This window comes from Pseudophryne corroboree, chromosome 8, assembly GCF_028390025.1.
Source record: "Pseudophryne corroboree isolate aPseCor3 chromosome 8, aPseCor3.hap2, whole genome shotgun sequence".
NCBI lineage: Eukaryota > Metazoa > Chordata > Amphibia > Anura > Myobatrachidae > Pseudophryne > Pseudophryne corroboree.
In genome coordinates, this window is record NC_086451.1 from 456,927,969 (window position 1) to 456,949,988 (window position 22,020).

The 22,020-nt window shown below is 43.9% G+C and overlaps 1 protein-coding gene across 9 annotated transcripts in view; it reads right to left on the reverse strand.

Moving 5' to 3' along the window:
• Positions 1–22,020, reverse strand: part of LOC134949628 (class I histocompatibility antigen, Gogo-OKO alpha chain-like) — a 433,106-nt gene that overhangs the window by 24,393 nt on the left and 386,693 nt on the right. The gene's annotated exons all lie outside the window — the stretch shown is intronic.

Genomic DNA, 22,020 nt, shown 5'->3' on the forward strand with positions numbered 1-22,020 from the left:
GCATATGACTCAGCTGCAGGTATATAGTATACAGACAGGCATAGATAAGTACAGAGACTGTATATGTCTCAGCTGCAGGTATACTGTATACAGACAGGCAGAGATAAGTACAGAGACTGCATATGACTCAGCTGCAGGTATACTGTATACAGACGGGCAGAAATAAGTATAGAGACTGCATATGTCTCAGCTGCAGGTATACTGTATACAGACAGGCAGAGATAAGTACAGAGACTGCATATAACTGAGCTGCAGGTATACTGTATACAGACAGGCAGAGATAAGTACAGAGACTGCATATGACTCAGCTGCAGGTATACTGTATACAGACAGGCAGAGATAAGTACAGAGACTGTATATGACTCAGCTGCAGGTATACTGTATGCAGACAGGCAGAGATAAGTACAGAGACCGCATATGACTCAGCTGCAGGTATACTGTATACAGACGGGCAGAAATAAGTATAGAGACTGCATATGACTCAGCTGCAGGTATACTGTATACAGACAGGCAGAGATAAGTACAGAGACTACATATGACTTAGCTGCAGGTATACTGTATACAGACAGGCAGAGATAAGTACACAGACTGCATATGACTCAGCTGCATGTATACTGTATACAGACAGGCAGAGATAAGTACAGAGACTGCATATGACTCAGCTGCAGGTATACTGTATACAGACAGGCAGAGATAAGTACAGAGACTGCATATGACTCAGCTGCAGGTATACTGTATACAGACAGGCAGAGATAAGTACAGAGACTGCATATGACTCAGCTGCAGGTATATAGTATACAGACAGGCATAGATAAGTACAGAGACTGTATATGTCTCAGCTGCAGGTATACTGTATACAGACAGGCAGAGATAAGTACAGAGACTGCATATGACTCTGCTGCAGGTATACTGTATACAGACAGGCAGAGATAAGTACAGAGACTGCATATGACTCAGCTGCAGGTATATAGTATACAGACAGGCATAGATAAGTACAGAGACTGCATATGACTCAGCTGCAGGTACACTGTATACAGACAGGCAGAGGTAAGTACAGATACTGCATATGACTCAGCTGCAGGTATACAGTATACAGACAGGCAGAGATAAGCACAGAGACTGCATATGACTCAGCTGCAGGTATACTGTATACAACAGGCAGAGATAAGTATAGGCACTGCATATGACTCAGCTGCATGTATACTGTATACAGACAGGCAGAGGTAAGTATAGAGACTGCATATGACTCAGCTGCAGGTATACTGTATACAGACAGGCAGTGATAAGTACAGAGACTGCATATGACTCAGCTGCAGGTATATTGTATACAGACAGGCAGAGGTAAGTATAGAGACTGCATATGACTCAGCTGCAGGTATACTGTATACAACAGGCAGAGATAAGTATAGGCACTGCATATGACTCAGCTGCAGGTATACTGTATACAGACAGGCAGAGATAAGTACAGAGACTGCATATGATTCAGCTGCAGGTATACTGTGTACAGACAGGCAGAGATAAGTACAGAGACTGCATATGACTCAGCTGCAGGTATACTGTGTACAGACAGGGAGAGATAAGTACAGAGACTGCATATGACTCAGCTGCAGGTATACTGTGTACAGACAGGCAGAGGTAAGTACAGAGACTGCATATGACTCAGCTGCAGGTATACTGTATACAGACAGGCAGAGATAAGTACAGAGACTGCATATGACTCAGCTGCAGGTATACTGTGTACAGACAGGCAGAGGTAAGTACAGAGACTGCATATGACTCAGCTGCAGGTATACTGTGTACAGACAGGCAGAGGTAAGTCCAGGGACTGCATATGACTCAGCTGCAGGTATACTGTATACAGACAGGCAGAGATAAGTACAGAGACTGCATATGACTCAGCTGCAGGTATACTGTGTACAGACAGGCAGAGGTAAGTACAGAGACTGCATATGACTCAGCTGCAGGTATACTGTATACAGACAGGCAGAGGTAAGTACAGACACTACATATGACTCAGCTGCAGGTATACTGTATACAGACAGGCAGAGGTAAGTACAGAGACTGCATATGACTCAGCTGCAGGTATACTGTGTACAGACAGGCAGAGATTAGTCCAGAGACTGCATATGACTCAGCTGCAGGTATACTGTATACAGACAGGCAGAGATAAGTACAGAGACTGCATATGACTCAGCTGCAGGTATACTGTATACAGACAGGCAGAGGTAAGTACAGAGACTGCATATGACTCAGCTGCAGGTATACAGTATACAGACAGGCAGAGATAAGTACAGAGACTGCATATGACTCAGCTGCAGGTATACTGTATACAGACCGGCAGAGATAAGTACAGAGACTATATATGACTCAGCTGCAGGTATATAGTATACAGACAGGCAGAGGTAAGTACAGAGACTGCATATGACTCAGCTGCAGGTATATAGTATACAGACAGGCAGAGATAAGTACAGAGACTGCATATGACTCAGCTGCAGGTATACTGTATACAGACCGACAGAGATACGTACAGAGACTATATATGACTCAGCTGCAGGTATATAGTATACAGACAGGCAGAGGTAAGTACAGAGACTGCATATGACTCAGCTGCAGGTATATAGTATACAGACAGGCAGAGGTAAGTACAGAGACTGCATATGACTCAGCTGCAGGTATACTGTATACAGACAGGCAGAGATAAGTACAGACACTGCATGTGACTCAGCTGCAGGTATACTGTATACAGACAGGCAGAGATAAGTACAGAGACTGCATATGACTCAGCTGCAGGTATACTGTATACAGACAGGCAGAGATAAGTACAGAGACTGCATATGACTCAGCTGCAAGTATACTGTATACAGACAGGCAGAGATAAGTACAGAGACTGCATATGACTCAGCTGCAGGTACACTGTATACAGACAGGCAGAGATAAGTACAGAGACTGCATATGACTCAGCTGCATGTATACTGTATACAGACAGGCAGAGATAAGTACAGAGACCGCATATGACTCAGCTGCAGGTATACTGTATACAGACAGGCAGAGATAAGTATAGAGACTGCATATGACTCAGCAGCAGATATACTGTATACAGACAGGCAGAGATAAGTACAGAGACCGCATATGACTCAGCTGCAGGTATACTGTATACAGACGGGCAGAAATAAGTATAGAGACTGCATATGTCTCAGCTGCAGGTATACTGTATACAGACAGGCAGAGATAAGTACAGAGACTGCATATAACTGAGCTGCAGGTATACTGTATACAGACAGGCAGAGATAAGTACAGAGACTGCATATGACTCAGCTGCAGGTATACTGTATACAGACAGGCAGAGATAAGTACAGAGACTGTATATGACTCAGCTGCAGGTATACTGTATACAGACAGGCAGAGATAAGTACAGAGACCGCATATGACTCAGCTGCAGGTATACTGTATACAGACGGGCAGAAATAAGTATAGAGACTGCATATGACTCAGCTGCAGGTATACTGTATACAGAAAGGCAGAGATAAGTACAGAGACTACATATGACTTAGCTGCAGGTATACTGTATACAGACAGGCAGAGATAAGTACACAGACTGCATATGACTCAGCTGCATGTATACTGTATACAGACAGGCAGAGATAAGTACAGAGACTGCATATGACTCAGCTGCAGGTATACTGTATACAGACAGGCAGAGATAAGTACAGAGACTGCATATGACTCAGCTGCAGGTATATAGTATACAGACAGGCATAGATAAGTACAGAGACTGTATATGTCTCAGCTGCAGGTATACTGTATACAGACAGGCAGAGATAAGTACAGAGACTGCATATGACTCAGCTGCAGGTATACTGTATACAGACAGGCAGAGATAAGTACAGAGACTGCATATGACTCAGCTGCAGGTATATAGTATACAGACAGGCATAGATAAGTACAGAGACTGCATATGACTCAGCTGCAGGTACACTGTATACAGACAGGCAGAGGTAAGTACAGATACTGCATATGACTCAGCTGCAGGTATACAGTATACAGACAGGCAGAGATAAGTACAGAGACTGCATATGACTCAGCTGCAGGTATACTGTATACAACAGGCAGAGATAAGTCTAGGCACTGCATATGACTCAGCTGCATGTATACTGTATACAGACAGGCAGAGGTAAGTATAGAGACTGCATATGACTCAGCTGCAGGTATACTGTATACAGACAGGCAGTGATAAGTACAGAGACTGCATATGACTCAGCTGCAGGTATATTGTATACAGACAGGCAGAGGTAAGTATAGAGACTGCATATGACTCAGCTGCAGGTATACTGTATACAACAGGCAGAGATAAGTATAGGCACTGCATATGACTCAGCTGCAGGTATACTGTATACAGACAGGCAGAGGTAAGTACAGACACTACATATGACTCAGCTGCAGGTATACTGTATACAGACAGGCAGAGGTAAGTACAGAGACTGCATATGACTCAGCTGCAGGTATACTGTGTACAGACAGGCAGAGATAAGTACAGAGACTGCATATGACTCAGCTGCATGTATACTGTATACAGACAGGCAGAGATAAGTCCAGAGACAGCATATGACTCAGCTGCAGGTATACTGTATACAGACAGGCAGAGATAAGTACAGAGACTGTATATGACTCAGCTGCAGGTATACTGTATACAGACAGGCAGAGATAAGTACAGAGACCGCATATGACTCAGCTGCAGGTATACTGTATACAGACATGCAGAGATAAGTACAGAGACTGCATATGACTCAGCTGCAGGTATACTGTATACAGACAGGCAGAGATAAGTACAGAGACTGCATATGACTCAGCTGCAAGTATACTGTATACAGACAGGCAGAGATAAGTACAGAGACTGCATATGACTCAGCTGCAGGTACACTGTATACAGACAGGCAGAGATAAGTACAGAGACTGCATATGACTCAGCTGCATGTATACTGTATACAGGCAGAGATAAGTACAGAGACTGCATATGACTCAGCTGCAGGTATACCGTATACAGACAGGCAGAGATAAGTACAGAGACCGCATATGACTCAGCTGCAGGTATACTGTATACAGACAGGCAGAGATAAGTACAGAGACTGCATATGACTCAGCTGCAGGTATACTGTATACAGACAGGCAGAGATAAGTACAGAGACTGCATATGACTCAGCTGCAGGTATACTGTATACAGACAGGCAGAGATAAGTACAGAGACTGCATATGACTCAGCTGCAGGTATATAGTATACAGACAGGCATAGATAAGTACAGAGACTGTATATGTCTCAGCTGCAGGTATACTGTATACAGACAGGCAGAGATAAGTACAGAGACTGCATATGACTCTGCTGCAGGTATACTGTATACAGACAGGCAAAGATAAGTACAGAGACTGCATATGACTCAGCTGCAGGTATATAGTATACAGACAGGCATAGATAAGTACAGAGACTGCATATGACTCAGCTGCAGGTACACTGTATACAGACAGGCAGAGGTAAGTACAGATACTGCATATGACTCAGCTGCAGGTATACAGTATACAGACAGGCAGAGATAAGTACAGAGACTGCATATGACTCAGCTGCAGGTATACTGTATACAACAGGCAGAGATAAGTATAGGCACTGCATATGACTCAGCTGCATGTATACTGTATACAGACAGGCAGAGGTAAGTATAGAGACTGCATATGACTCAGCTGCAGGTATACTGTATACAGACAGGCAGTGATAAGTACAGAGACTGCATATGACTCAGCTGCAGGTATATTGTATACAGACAGGCAGAGGTAAGTATAGAGACTGCATATGACTCAGCTGCAGGTATACTGTATACAACAGGCAGAGATAAGTATAGGCACTGCATATGACTCAGCTGCAGGTATACTGTATACAGACAGGCAGAGATAAGTACAGAGACTGCATATGACTCAGCTGCAGGTATACTGTGTACAGACAGGCAGAGATAAGTACAGAGACTGCATATGACTCAGCTGCAGGTATACTGTGTACAGACAAGGAGAGATAAGTACAGAGACTGCATATGACTCAGCTGCAGGTATACTTTGTACAGACAGGCAGAGGTAAGTACAGAGACTGCATATGACTCAGCTGCAGGTATACTGTATACAGACAGGCAGAGGTAAGTACAGACACTACATATGACTCAGCTGCAGGTATACTGTATACAGACAGGCAGAGGTAAGTACAGAGACTGCATATGACTCAGCTGCATGTATACTGTATACAGACAGGCAGAGATAAGTCCAGAGACTGCATATGACTCAGCTGCAGGTATACTGTATACAGACAGGCAGAGATAAGTACAGAGACTGTATATGACTCAGCTGCAGGTATACTGTATACAGACAGGCAGAGATAAGTACAGAGACCGCATATGACTCAGCTGCAGGTATACTGTATACAGACATGCAGAGATAAGTCCAGAGACTGCATATGACTCAGCTGCAGGTATACTGTATACAGACAGGCAGAGATAAGTACAGAGACCGCATATGACACAGCTGCAGGTATACTGTATACAGACATGCAGAGATAAGTCCAGGGACTGCATATGACTCAGCTGCAGGTATACTGTATACAGACAGGCAGAGATAAGTACAGAGACCGCATATGACACAGCTGCAGGTATACTGTATACAGACATGCAGAGATAAGTCCAGGGACTGCATATGACTCAGCTGCAGGTATACTGTATACAGACAGGCAGAGATAAGTACAGAGACTGCATATGACTCAGCTGCAGGTATACTGTGTACAGACAGGCAGAGGTAAGTACAGAGACTGCATATGACTCAGCTGCAGGTATACTGTATACAGACAGGCAGAGGTAAGTACAGACACTACATATGACTCAGCTGCAGGTATACTGTATACAGACAGGCAGAGGTAAGTACAGAGACTGCATATGACTCAGCTGCAGGTATACTGTGTACAGACAGGCAGAGATAAGTACAGAGACTGCATATGACTCAGCTGCATGTATACTGTATACAGACAGGCAGAGATTAGTCCAGAGACTGCATATGACTCAGCTGCAGGTATACGGTATACAGACAGGCAGAGATAAGTACAGAGACTGCATATGACTCAGCTGCAGGTATACAGTATACAGACAGGCAGAGATAAGTACAGAGACTGCATATGACTCAGCTGCAGGTATACTGTATACAGACCGGCAGAGATAAGTACAGAGACTATATATGACTCAGCTGCAGGTATATAGTATACAGACAGGCAGAGGTAAGTACAGAGACTGCATATGACTCAGCTGCAGGTATATAGTATACAGACAGGCAGAGATAAGTACAGAGACTGCATATGACTCAGCTGCAGGTATACTGTATACAGACCGACAGAGATACGTACAGAGACTATATATGACTCAGCTGCAGGTATATAGTATACAGACAGGCAGAGGTAAGTACAGAGACTGCATATGACTCAGCTGCAGGTATATAGTATACAGACAGGCAGAGGTAAGTACAGAGACTGCATATGACTCAGCTGCAGGTATACTGTATACAGACAGGCAGAGATAAGTACAGACACTGCATATGACTCAGCTGCAGGTATACTGTATACAGACAGGCAGAGATAAGTACAGAGACTGCATATGACTCAGCTGCAGGTATACTGTATACAGACAGGCAGAGATAAGTACAGAGACTGCATATGACTCAGCTGCATGTATACTGTATACAGACAGGCAGAGATAAGTACAGAGACCGCATAGGACTCAGCTGCAGGTATACTGTATACAGACAGGCAGAGATAAGTATAGAGACTGCATATGACTCAGCAGCAGATATACTGTATACAGACAGGCAGAGATAAGTACAGAGACTGCATATGACTGAGCTGCAGGTATACTGTATACAGACAGGCAGAGATAAGTACAGAGACTGCATATGACTGAGCTGCAGGTATACTGTATACAGACAGGCAGAGATAAGTACAGAGACTGCATATGACTCAGCTGCAGGTATACTGTATACAGACAGGCAGAAATAAGTATAGAGACTGCATATGTCTCAGCTGCAGGTATACTGTATACAGACAGGCAGAGATAAGTACAGAGACTGCATATAACTGAGCTGCAGGTATACTGTATACAGACAGGCAGAGATAAGTACAGAGACTGCATATGACTCAGCTGCAGGTATACTGTATACAGACAGGCAGAGATAAGTACAGAGACTGTATATGACTCAGCTGCAGGTATACTGTATACAGACAGGCAGAGATAAGTACAGAGACCGCATATGACTCAGCTGCAGGTATACTGTATACAGACGGGCAGAAATAAGTATAGAGACTGCATATGACTCAGCTGCAGGTATACTGTATACAGACAGGCAGAGATAAGTACAGAGACTACATATGACTTAGCTGCAGGTATACTGTATACAGACAGGCAGAGATAAGTACACAGACTGCATATGACTCAGCTGCATGTATACTGTATACAGACAGGCAGAGATAAGTACAGAGACTGCATATGACTCAGCTGCAGGTATACTGTATACAGACAGGCAGAGATAAGTACAGAGACTGCATATGACTCAGCTGCAGGTATACTGTATACAGACAGGCAGAGATAAGTACAGAGACTGCATATGACTCAGCTGCAGGTATATAGTATACAGACAGGCATAGATAAGTACAGAGACTGTATATGTCTCAGCTGCAGGTATACTGTATACAGACAGGCAGAGGTAAGTACAGACACTACATATGACTCAGCTGCAGGTATACTGTATACAGACAGGCAGAGGTAAGTACAGAGACTGCATATGACTCAGCTGCAGGTATACTGTGTACAGACAGGCAGAGATAAGTACAGAGACTGCATATGACTCAGCTGCATGTATACTGTATACAGACAGGCAGAGATAAGTCCAGAGACAGCATATGACTCAGCTGCAGGTATACTGTATACAGACAGGCAGAGATAAGTACAGAGACTGTATATGACTCAGCTGCAGGTATACTGTATACAGACAGGCAGAGATAAGTACAGAGACCGCATATGACTCAGCTGCAGGTATACTGTATACAGACATGCAGAGATAAGTACAGAGACTGCATATGACTCAGCTGCAGGTATACTGTATACAGACAGGCAGAGATAAGTACAGAGACTGCATATGACTCAGCTGCAGGTACACTGTATACAGACAGGCAGAGATAAGTACAGAGACTGCATATGACTCAGCTGCATGTATACTGTATACAGGCAGAGATAAGTACAGAGACTGCATATGACTCAGCTGCAGGTATACCGTATACAGACAGGCAGAGATAAGTACAGAGACCGCATATGACTCAGCTGCAGGTATACTGTATACAGACAGGCAGAGATAAGTACAGAGACTGCATATGACTCAGCTGCAGGTATACTGTATACAGACAGGCAGAGATAAGTACAGAGACTGCATATGACTCAGCTGCAGGTATACTGTATACAGACAGGCAGAGATAAGTACAGAGACTGCATATGACTCAGCTGCAGGTATATAGTATACAGACAGGCATAGATAAGTACAGAGACTGTATATGTCTCAGCTGCAGGTATACTGTATACAGACAGGCAGAGATAAGTACAGAGACTGCATATGACTCTGCTGCAGGTATACTGTATACAGACAGGCAAAGATAAGTACAGAGACTGCATATGACTCAGCTGCAGGTATATAGTATACAGACAGGCATAGATAAGTACAGAGACTGCATATGACTCAGCTGCAGGTACACTGTATACAGACAGGCAGAGGTAAGTACAGATACTGCATATGACTCAGCTGCAGGTATACAGTATACAGACAGGCAGAGATAAGTACAGAGACTGCATATGACTCAGCTGCAGGTATACTGTATACAACAGGCAGAGATAAGTATAGGCACTGCATATGACTCAGCTGCATGTATACTGTATACAGACAGGCAGAGGTAAGTATAGAGACTGCATATGACTCAGCTGCAGGTATACTGTATACAGACAGGCAGTGATAAGTACAGAGACTGCATATGACTCAGCTGCAGGTATATTGTATACAGACAGGCAGAGGTAAGTATAGAGACTGCATATGACTCAGCTGCAGGTATACTGTATACAACAGGCAGAGATAAGTATAGGCACTGCATATGACTCAGCTGCAGGTATACTGTATACAGACAGGCAGAGATAAGTACAGAGACTGCATATGACTCAGCTGCAGGTATACTGTGTACAGACAGGCAGAGATAAGTACAGAGACTGCATATGACTCAGCTGCAGGTATACTGTGTACAGACAAGGAGAGATAAGTACAGAGACTGCATATGACTCAGCTGCAGGTATACTTTGTACAGACAGGCAGAGGTAAGTACAGAGACTGCATATGACTCAGCTGCAGGTATACTGTATACAGACAGGCAGAGGTAAGTACAGACACTACATATGACTCAGCTGCAGGTATACTGTATACAGACAGGCAGAGGTAAGTACAGAGACTGCATATGACTCAGCTGCATGTATACTGTATACAGACAGGCAGAGATAAGTCCAGAGACTGCATATGACTCAGCTGCAGGTATACTGTATACAGACAGGCAGAGATAAGTACAGAGACTGTATATGACTCAGCTGCAGGTATACTGTATACAGACAGGCAGAGATAAGTACAGAGACCGCATATGACTCAGCTGCAGGTATACTGTATACAGACATGCAGAGATAAGTCCAGAGACTGCATATGACTCAGCTGCAGGTATACTGTATACAGACAGGCAGAGATAAGTACAGAGACCGCATATGACACAGCTGCAGGTATACTGTATACAGACATGCAGAGATAAGTCCAGGGACTGCATATGACTCAGCTGCAGGTATACTGTATACAGACAGGCAGAGATAAGTACAGAGACCGCATATGACACAGCTGCAGGTATACTGTATACAGACATGCAGAGATAAGTCCAGGGACTGCATATGACTCAGCTGCAGGTATACTGTATACAGACAGGCAGAGATAAGTACAGAGACTGCATATGACTCAGCTGCAGGTATACTGTGTACAGACAGGCAGAGGTAAGTACAGAGACTGCATATGACTCAGCTGCAGGTATACTGTATACAGACAGGCAGAGGTAAGTACAGACACTACATATGACTCAGCTGCAGGTATACTGTATACAGACAGGCAGAGGTAAGTACAGAGACTGCATATGACTCAGCTGCAGGTATACTGTGTACAGACAGGCAGAGATAAGTACAGAGACTGCATATGACTCAGCTGCATGTATACTGTATACAGACAGGCAGAGATTAGTCCAGAGACTGCATATGACTCAGCTGCAGGTATACGGTATACAGACAGGCAGAGATAAGTACAGAGACTGCATATGACTCAGCTGCAGGTATACAGTATACAGACAGGCAGAGATAAGTACAGAGACTGCATATGACTCAGCTGCAGGTATACTGTATACAGACCGGCAGAGATAAGTACAGAGACTATATATGACTCAGCTGCAGGTATATAGTATACAGACAGGCAGAGGTAAGTACAGAGACTGCATATGACTCAGCTGCAGGTATATAGTATACAGACAGGCAGAGATAAGTACAGAGACTGCATATGACTCAGCTGCAGGTATACTGTATACAGACCGACAGAGATACGTACAGAGACTATATATGACTCAGCTGCAGGTATATAGTATACAGACAGGCAGAGGTAAGTACAGAGACTGCATATGACTCAGCTGCAGGTATATAGTATACAGACAGGCAGAGGTAAGTACAGAGACTGCATATGACTCAGCTGCAGGTATACTGTATACAGACAGGCAGAGATAAGTACAGACACTGCATATGACTCAGCTGCAGGTATACTGTATACAGACAGGCAGAGATAAGTACAGAGACTGCATATGACTCAGCTGCAGGTATACTGTATACAGACAGGCAGAGATAAGTACAGAGACTGCATATGACTCAGCTGCATGTATACTGTATACAGACAGGCAGAGATAAGTACAGAGACCGCATAGGACTCAGCTGCAGGTATACTGTATACAGACAGGCAGAGATAAGTATAGAGACTGCATATGACTCAGCAGCAGATATACTGTATACAGACAGGCAGAGATAAGTACAGAGACTGCATATGACTGAGCTGCAGGTATACTGTATACAGACAGGCAGAGATAAGTACAGAGACTGCATATGACTGAGCTGCAGGTATACTGTATACAGACAGGCAGAGATAAGTACAGAGACTGCATATGACTCAGCTGCAGGTATACTGTATACAGACAGGCAGAAATAAGTATAGAGACTGCATATGTCTCAGCTGCAGGTATACTGTATACAGACAGGCAGAGATAAGTACAGAGACTGCATATAACTGAGCTGCAGGTATACTGTATACAGACAGGCAGAGATAAGTACAGAGACTGCATATGACTCAGCTGCAGGTATACTGTATACAGACAGGCAGAGATAAGTACAGAGACTGTATATGACTCAGCTGCAGGTATACTGTATACAGACAGGCAGAGATAAGTACAGAGACCGCATATGACTCAGCTGCAGGTATACTGTATACAGACGGGCAGAAATAAGTATAGAGACTGCATATGACTCAGCTGCAGGTATACTGTATACAGACAGGCAGAGATAAGTACAGAGACTACATATGACTTAGCTGCAGGTATACTGTATACAGACAGGCAGAGATAAGTACACAGACTGCATATGACTCAGCTGCATGTATACTGTATACAGACAGGCAGAGATAAGTACAGAGACTGCATATGACTCAGCTGCAGGTATACTGTATACAGACAGGCAGAGATAAGTACAGAGACTGCATATGACTCAGCTGCAGGTATACTGTATACAGACAGGCAGAGATAAGTACAGAGACTGCATATGACTCAGCTGCAGGTATATAGTATACAGACAGGCATAGATAAGTACAGAGACTGTATATGTCTCAGCTGCAGGTATACTGTATACAGACAGGCAGAGATAAGTACAGAGACTGCATATGACTCAGCTGCAGGTATACTGTATACAGACAGGCAGAGATAAGTACAGAGACTGCATATGACTCAGCTGCAGGTATATAGTATACAGACAGGCATAGATAAGTATAGAGACTGCATATGACTCAGCTGCAGGTATACTGTATACAGACAGGCAGTGATAAGTACAGAGACTGCATATGACTCAGCTGCAGGTATATTGTATACAGACAGGCAGAGGTAAGTATAGAGACTGCATATGACTCAGCTGCAGGTATACTGTATACAACAGGCAGAGATAAGTATAGGCACTGCATATGACTCAGCTGCAGGTATACTGTATACAGACAGGCAGAGATAAGTACAGAGACTGCATATGACTCAGCTGCAGGTATACTGTGTACAGACAGGCAGAGATAAGTACAGAGACTGCATATGACTCAGCTGCAGGTATACTGTGTACAGACAGGCAGAGGTAAGTACAGAGACTGCATATGACTCAGCTGCAGGTATACTGTATACAGACAGGCAGAGGTAAGTACAGACACTACATATGACTCAGCTGCAGGTATACTGTATACAGACAGGCAGAGGTAAGTACAGAGACTGCATATGACTCAGCTGCAGGTATACTGTGTACAGACAGGCAGAGATAAGTACAGAGACTGCATATGACTCAGCTGCATGTATACTGTATACAGACAGGCAGAGATAAGTCCAGAGACTGCATATGACTCAGCTGCAGGTATACTGTATACAGACAGGCAGAGGTAAGTACAGACACTACATATGACTCAGCTGCAGGTATACTGTATACAGACAGGCAGAGGTAAGTAAAGAGACTGCATATGACTCAGCTGCAGGTATACTGTATACAGACAGGCAGAGATAAGTACAGAGACCGCATATGACTCAGCTGCAGGTATACTGTATACAGACATGCAGAGATAAGTCCAGAGACTGCATATGACTCAGCTGCAGGTATACTGTATACAGACAGGCAGAGATAAGTACAGAGACCGCATATGACACAGCTGCAGGTATACTGTATACAGACATGCAGAGATAAGTCCAGGGACTGCATATGACTCAGCTGCAGGTATACTGTATACAGACAGGCAGAGATAAGTACAGAGACTGCATATGACTCAGCTGCAGGTATACTGTATACAGACAGGCAGAGGTAAGTACAGACACTACATATGACTCAGCTGCAGGTATACTGTATACAGACAGGCAGAGGTAAGTACAGAGACTGCATATGACTCAGCTGCAGGTATACTGTGTACAGACAGGCAGAGATAAGTACAGAGACTGCATATGACTCAGCTGCATGTATACTGTATACAGACAGGCAGAGATAAGTCCAGAGACTGCATATGACTCAGCTGCAGGTATACTGTATACAGACAGGCAGAGATAAGTACAGAGACTGCATATGACTCAGCTGCAGGTATACTGTATACAGACAGGCAGAGATAAGTACAGAGACTGCATATGACTCAGCTGCAGGTACACTGTATACAGACATGCAGAGATAAGTACAGAGACTGCATATGACTCAGCTGCAGGTATACTGTATACAGACAGGCAGAGATAAGTACAGAGACTGCATATGACTCAGCTGCAAGTATACTGTATACAGACAGGCAGAGATAAGTACAGAGACTGCATATGACTCAGCTGCAGGTACACTGTATACAGACAGGCAGAGATAAGTACAGAGACTGCATATGACTCAGCTGCATGTATACTGTATACAGACAGGCAGAGATAAGTACAGAGACTGCATATGACTCAGCTGCAGGTATACCGTATACAGACAGGCAGAGATAAGTACAAAGACCGCATATGACTCAGCTGCAGGTATACTGTATACAGACAGGCAGAGATAAGTATAGAGACTGCATATGACTCAGCAGCAGATATACTGTATACAGACAGGCAGAGATAAGTACAGAGACTGCATATGACTGAGCTGCAGGTATACTGTATACAGACAGGCAGAGATAAGTACAGAGACTGCATATGACTCAGCTGCAGGTATACTGTATACAGACAGGCAGAGATGAGTACAGAGACTGCATATGACTCAGCTGCAGGTATACTGTATACAGACAGGCAGAGATAAGTACAGAGACCGCATATGACTCAGCTGCAGGTATACTGTATACAGACGGGCAGAAATAAGTATAGAGACTGCATATGACTCAGCTGCAGGTATACTGTATACAGACAGGCAGAGATAAGTACAGAGACTACATATGACTTAGCTGCAGGTATACTGTATACAGACAGGCAGAGATAAGTACACAGACTGCATATGACTCAGCTGCAGGTATACTGTATACAGACAGGCAGAGATAAGTACAGAGACTGCATATGACTCAGCTGCAGGTATACTGTATACAGACAGGCAGAGATAAGTACAGAGACTGCATATGACTCAGCTGCAGGTATATAGTATACAGACAGGCATAGATAAGTACAGAGACTGTATATGTCTCAGCTGCAGGTATACTGTATACAGACAGGCAGAGGTAAGTATAGAGACTGCATATGACTCAGCTGCAGGTATACTGTATACAGACAGGCAGTGATAAGTACAGAGACTGCATATGACTCAGCTGCAGGTATATTGTATACAGACAGGCAGAGGTAAGTATAGAGACTGCATATGACTCAGCTGCAGGTATACTGTATACAACAGGCAGAGATAAGTATAGGCACTGCATATGACTCAGCTGCAGGTATACTGTATACAGACAGGCAGAGATAAGTACAGAGACTGCATATGACTCAGCTGCAGGTATACTGTGTACAGACAGGCAGAGATAAGTACAGAGACTGCATATGACTCAGCTGCAGGTATACTGTGTACAGACAGGCAGAGGTAAGTACAGAGACTGCATATGACTCAGCTGCAGGTATACTGTATACAGACAGGCAGAGGTAAGTACAGAGACTGCATATGACTCAGCTGCAGGTATACTGTGTACAGACAGGCAGATATAAGTACAGAGACTGCATATGACTCAGCTGCATGTATACTGTATACAGACATGCAGAGATAAGTCCAGAGACTGCATATGACTCAGCTGCAGGTATACTGTATACAGACAGGCAGAGATAAGTACAGAGACCGCATATGACACAGCTGCAGGTATACTGTATACAGACATGCAGAGATAAGTCCAGGGACTGCATATGACTCAGCTGCAGGTATACTGTATACAGACAGGCAGAGGTAAGTACAGAGACTGCATATGACTCAGCTGCAGGTATACTGTGTACAGACAGGCAGAGATAAGTACAGAGACTGCATATGACTCAGCTGCATGTATACTGTATACAGACAGGCAGAGATAAGTCCAGAGACTGCATATGACTCAGCTGCAGGTATACTGTATACAGACAGGCAGAGATAAGTACAGAGACTGTATATGACTCAGCTGCAGGTATACTGTATACAGACAGGCAGAGATAAGTACAGAGACCGCATATGACTCAGCTGCAGGTATACTGTATACAGACAGGCAGAGATAAGTACAGAGACCGCATATGACACAGCTGCAGGTATACTGTATACAGACATGCAGAGATAAGTCCAGGGACTGCATATGACTCAGCTGCAGGTATACTGTATACAGACAGGCAGAGATAAGTACAGAGACTGCATATGACTCAGCTGCAGGTATACTGTATACAGACAGGCAGAGATAAGTACAGAGACTATATATGACTCAGCTGCAGGTATACTGTATACAGACAGGCAGAGATAAGTACAGAGACTATATATGACTCAGCTGCAGGTATACTGTATACAGACAGGCAGAGATAAGTACAGAGACTGTATATGACTCAGCTGCAGGTATACTGTATACAGACAGGCAGAGGTAAGTACAGAGACTGCATATGACTCAGCTGCAGGTATACTGTATACAGACAGGCAGAGATAAGTACAGAGACTGCATATGACTCAGCTGCAGGTATACTGTATACAGACAGGCAGAGATAAGTACAGAGACTGCATATGACTCAGCTGCAGGTGTACTGTATACAGACAGGCAGAGGTAAGTACAGAGACTGCATATGACTCAGCTGCAGGTATACTGTATATAGACAGGCAGAGATAAGTACAGAGACTGCATATGACTCAGCTGCAGGTATACCGTATACAGACAGGCAGAGATAAGTACAGAGACTGCATATGACTCAGCTGCAGGTATACAGTATACAGACAGGCAGAGATAAGTACAGAGACTGCATATGACTCAGCTGTAGGTATACTGACAGGCAGAGGTAAGTACAGAGACCGCATATGACTCAGCTGCAAGTATACTGTATACAGACAGGCAGAGATAAGTACAGAGACCGCATATGACTCAGCTGCAGGTATACTGTATACGGACTGCGCCCATCTCACGTGTATATAGCAGATGGTAACACGTGTGGTCTCTTACACAGGGAATATCTATCACTCTGTTCCCTCACTGTCCTGTCACACCAGTATACATACAGATACAGTATAATGGTCTCTGTCTGCTAATATATAACTCAGATACTTATTGTTCTGCAGTCAGATCAGCCCAGTCCCTGATACAGAGACACCTACACATAATAATAACACTGTGATATCCTCCCTGTACTAACCCCACATCTCTACCCCCATATATTACACTCACACTCACATTACTGTATCATCCCCATCACTCAGCTACATCCATGTGTGACGTCTCATACTCATACTTACACTCACAGTACTGTATCATCCCCATCACTCAGCTACATCCATGTGTGACGTCTCATACTCATACTTACACTCACAGTACTGTATCATCCCCATCACTCGGCTACATCCATGTGTGATGCCTCATACTCATACTTACACTCACAGTACTGTATCATCCCCATCACTCAGCTACATCCATGTGTGACGTCTCATACTCATACTTACACTCACAGTACTGTATCATCCCCATCACTCAGCTACATCCATGTGTGACGTCTCATACTCATACTTACACTCACAGTACTGTATCATCCCCATCACTCAGCTATATCCATGTGTGACGTCTCATACTCATACTTACACTCACAGTACTGTATCATCCCCATCACTCAGCTATATCCATGTGTGACGTCTCATACTCATACTTACACTCACAGTACTATATCATCCCCATCACTCAGCTACATCCATGTGTGAGTCCATCTCATACTCATACTTACACTCACAGTACTGTATCATCCCCATCACTCAGCTACATCCATGTGTGACGTCTCATACTCATACTTACACTCACAGTACTGTATCATCCCCATCACTCAGCTACATCCATGTGTGACGTCTCATACTCATACTTACACTCACAGTACTGTATCATCTCCATCACTCAGCTACATCCATGTGTGACGTCTCATACTTAAACTCACAGTACTGTATCATCCCCATCACTCAGCTTTATCCATGTGTGACGTCTCATACTCATACTTACACTCACAGTACTGTATCATCCCCATCACTCAGCTATATCCATGTGTGACGTCTCATACTCATACTTACACTCACAGTACTGTACCATCCCCATCACTCAGCTATATCCATGTGTGACGTCTCATACTCATACTTACACTCACAGTACTGTATCATCTCCATCACTCAGCTACAGCCATGTGTGACGTCTCATACTCATACTTACACTCACAGTACTGTATCATCTCCATCACTCAGCTACAGCCATGTGTGACGTCTCATACTCATACTTACACTCACAGTACTGTATCATCCCCATCACTCAGCTACATCCATGTGTGACGTCTCATACTCATACTTACACTCACAGTACTGTATCATCCCCATCACTCAGCTACATCCATGTGTGACGTCTCATACTCATACTTACACTCACAGTACTGTATCATCCCCATCACTCAGCTACATCCATGTGTGACGTCTCAAACTCATACTTACACTCACAGTACTGTATCATCCCCATCACTCAGCTACATCCATGTGTGACGTCTCATACTCATACTTACACTCACATTACTGTATCATCCCCATCACTCAGCTACATCCATGTGTGACGTCTCATACTCATACTTACACTCACAGTACTGTATCATCCCCATCACTCAGCTATATCCATGTGTGACGTCTCATACTCATACTTACACTCACATTACTGTATTATCCCCATCACTCAGCTACATCCATGTGTGACGTCTCATACTCATACTTACACTCACAGTACTGTATCATCCCCATCACTCAGCTACATCCATGTGTGACGTCTCATACTCATACTTACACTCACAGTACTGTATCATCCCCATCACTCAGCTACATCCATGTGTGATGCCTCATACTCATACTTACACTTACAGTACTGTATCATCCCCATCACTCAGCTACATCCATGTGTGACGTCTCATACTCATACTTACACTCACAGTACTGTATCATCCCCATCACTCAGCTACATCCATGTGTGACGTCTCATACTCATACTTACACTCACAGTACTGTATCATCCCCATCACTCAGCTACATCCATGTGTGACGTCTCATACTCATACTTACACTCACAGTACTGTATCATCCCCATCACTCAGCTATATCCATGTGTGACGTCTCATACTCATACTTACACTCACAGTACTGTATCATCCCCATCACTCAGCTATATCCATGTGTGACGTCTCATACTCATACTTACACTCACAGTACTGTATCATCCCCATCACTCGGCTACATCCATGTGTGAGTCCATCTCATACTTACACTCACAGTACTGTATCATCCCCATCACTCAGCTACATCCATGTGTGACGTCTCATACTCATACTTACACTCACAGTACTGTATCATCCCCATCACTCAGCTACATCCATGTGTGACGTCTCATACTCATACTTAGACTCACAGTACTGTATCATCCCCATCACTCAGCTACATCCATGTGTGACGTCTCATACTCATACTTACACTCACAGTACTGTATCATCTCCATCACTCAGCTACATCCATGTGTGACGTCTCATACTCATACTTACACTCACAGTACTGTATCATCCCCATCACTCAGCTACATCCATGTGTGACGTCTCATACTCATACTTACACTCACAGTACTGTATCATCCCCATCACTCAGCTACATCCATGTGTGACGTCTCATACTCATACTTACACTCACAGTACTGTATCATCCCCATCACTCAGCTACATCCATGTGTGACGTCTCATACTCATACTTACACTCACAGTACTGTATCATCCCCATCACTCAGCTACATCCATGTGTGACATCTCATACTCATACTTACACTCACAGTACTGTATCATCCCCATCACTCAGCTATATCCATGTGTGACGTCTCATACTCACACTCACTGTACTGTATCATCCCCATCACTCAGCTACATCCTTGTGTGACGCCTCATACTCATACTTACACTCACAGTACTGTACCATCCCCATCACTCAGCTACATCCATGTGTGACGTCTCATACTCATACTTACACTCACAGTACTGTATCATCCCCATCACTCAGCTATATCCATGTGTGACGTCTCATACTCATACTTACACTCACAGTACTGTATCATCCCCATCACTCAGCTACATCCATGTGTGACGTCTCATACTCATACTTACACTCACAGTACTGTATCATCCCCATCACTCAGCTACATCCATGTGTGACGTCTCATACTCATACTTACACTCACAGTACTGTATCATCCCCATCACTCAGCTACATCCATGTGTGACGTCTCATACTCATACTTACACTCACAGTACTGTATCATCCCCATCACTCAGCTACATCCATGTGTGACGTCTCATACTCATACTTACACTCACAGTACTGTATCATCCCCATCACTCAGCTACATCCATGTGTGACGTCTCATACTCATACTTGCACTCACAGTACTGTATCATCCCCATCACTCAGCTACATCCATGTGTGACGTCTCATACTCATACTTACACTCACAGTACTGTATCATCCCCATCACTCAGCTACATCCATGTGTGACGTCTCATACTCATACTTACACTCACAGTACTGTATCATCCCCATCACTCAGCTACATCCATGTGTGACGCCTCATACTCATACTTACACTCACAGTACTGTATCATCCCCATCACTCAGCTACATCCATGTGTGACGTCTCATACTCATACTTACACTCACATTACTGTATCATCCCCATCACTCAGCTATATCCATGTGTGACGTCTCATACTCTTACTTACACTCACAGTACTGTATCATCCCCATCACTCAGCTACATCCATGTGTGACGTCTATATCCATGTGTGACGTCTCATACTCATACTTACACTCACAGTACTGTATCATCCCCATCACTCAGCTACATCCATGTGTGACGTCTCATACTCATACTTACACTCACAGTACTGTATCATCCCCATCACTCAGCTACATCCATGTGTGACGTCTCATACTCATACTTACACTCACAGTACTGTATCATCCCCATCACTCAGCTACATCCATGTGTGACGCCTCATACTCATACTTACACTCACAGTACTGTATCATCCCCATCACTCAGCTACATCCATGTGTGACGTCTCATACTCATACTTACACTCACAGTACTGTATCATCCACATCACTCAGCTACATCCATGTGTGACGTCTCATACTCATACTTACACTCACAGTACTCAGCTACATCCATGTGTGACGTCTCATACTCATACTTACACTCACAGTACTGTATCATCCCCATCACTCAGCTATATCCATGTGTGACGTCTCATACTCTTACTTACACTCACAGTACTGTATCATCCCCATCACTCAGCTACATCCATGTGTGACGTCTCATACTCATACTTACACTCACAGTACTGTATCATCCACATCACTCAGCTACATCCATGTGTGACGTCTCATACTCATACTT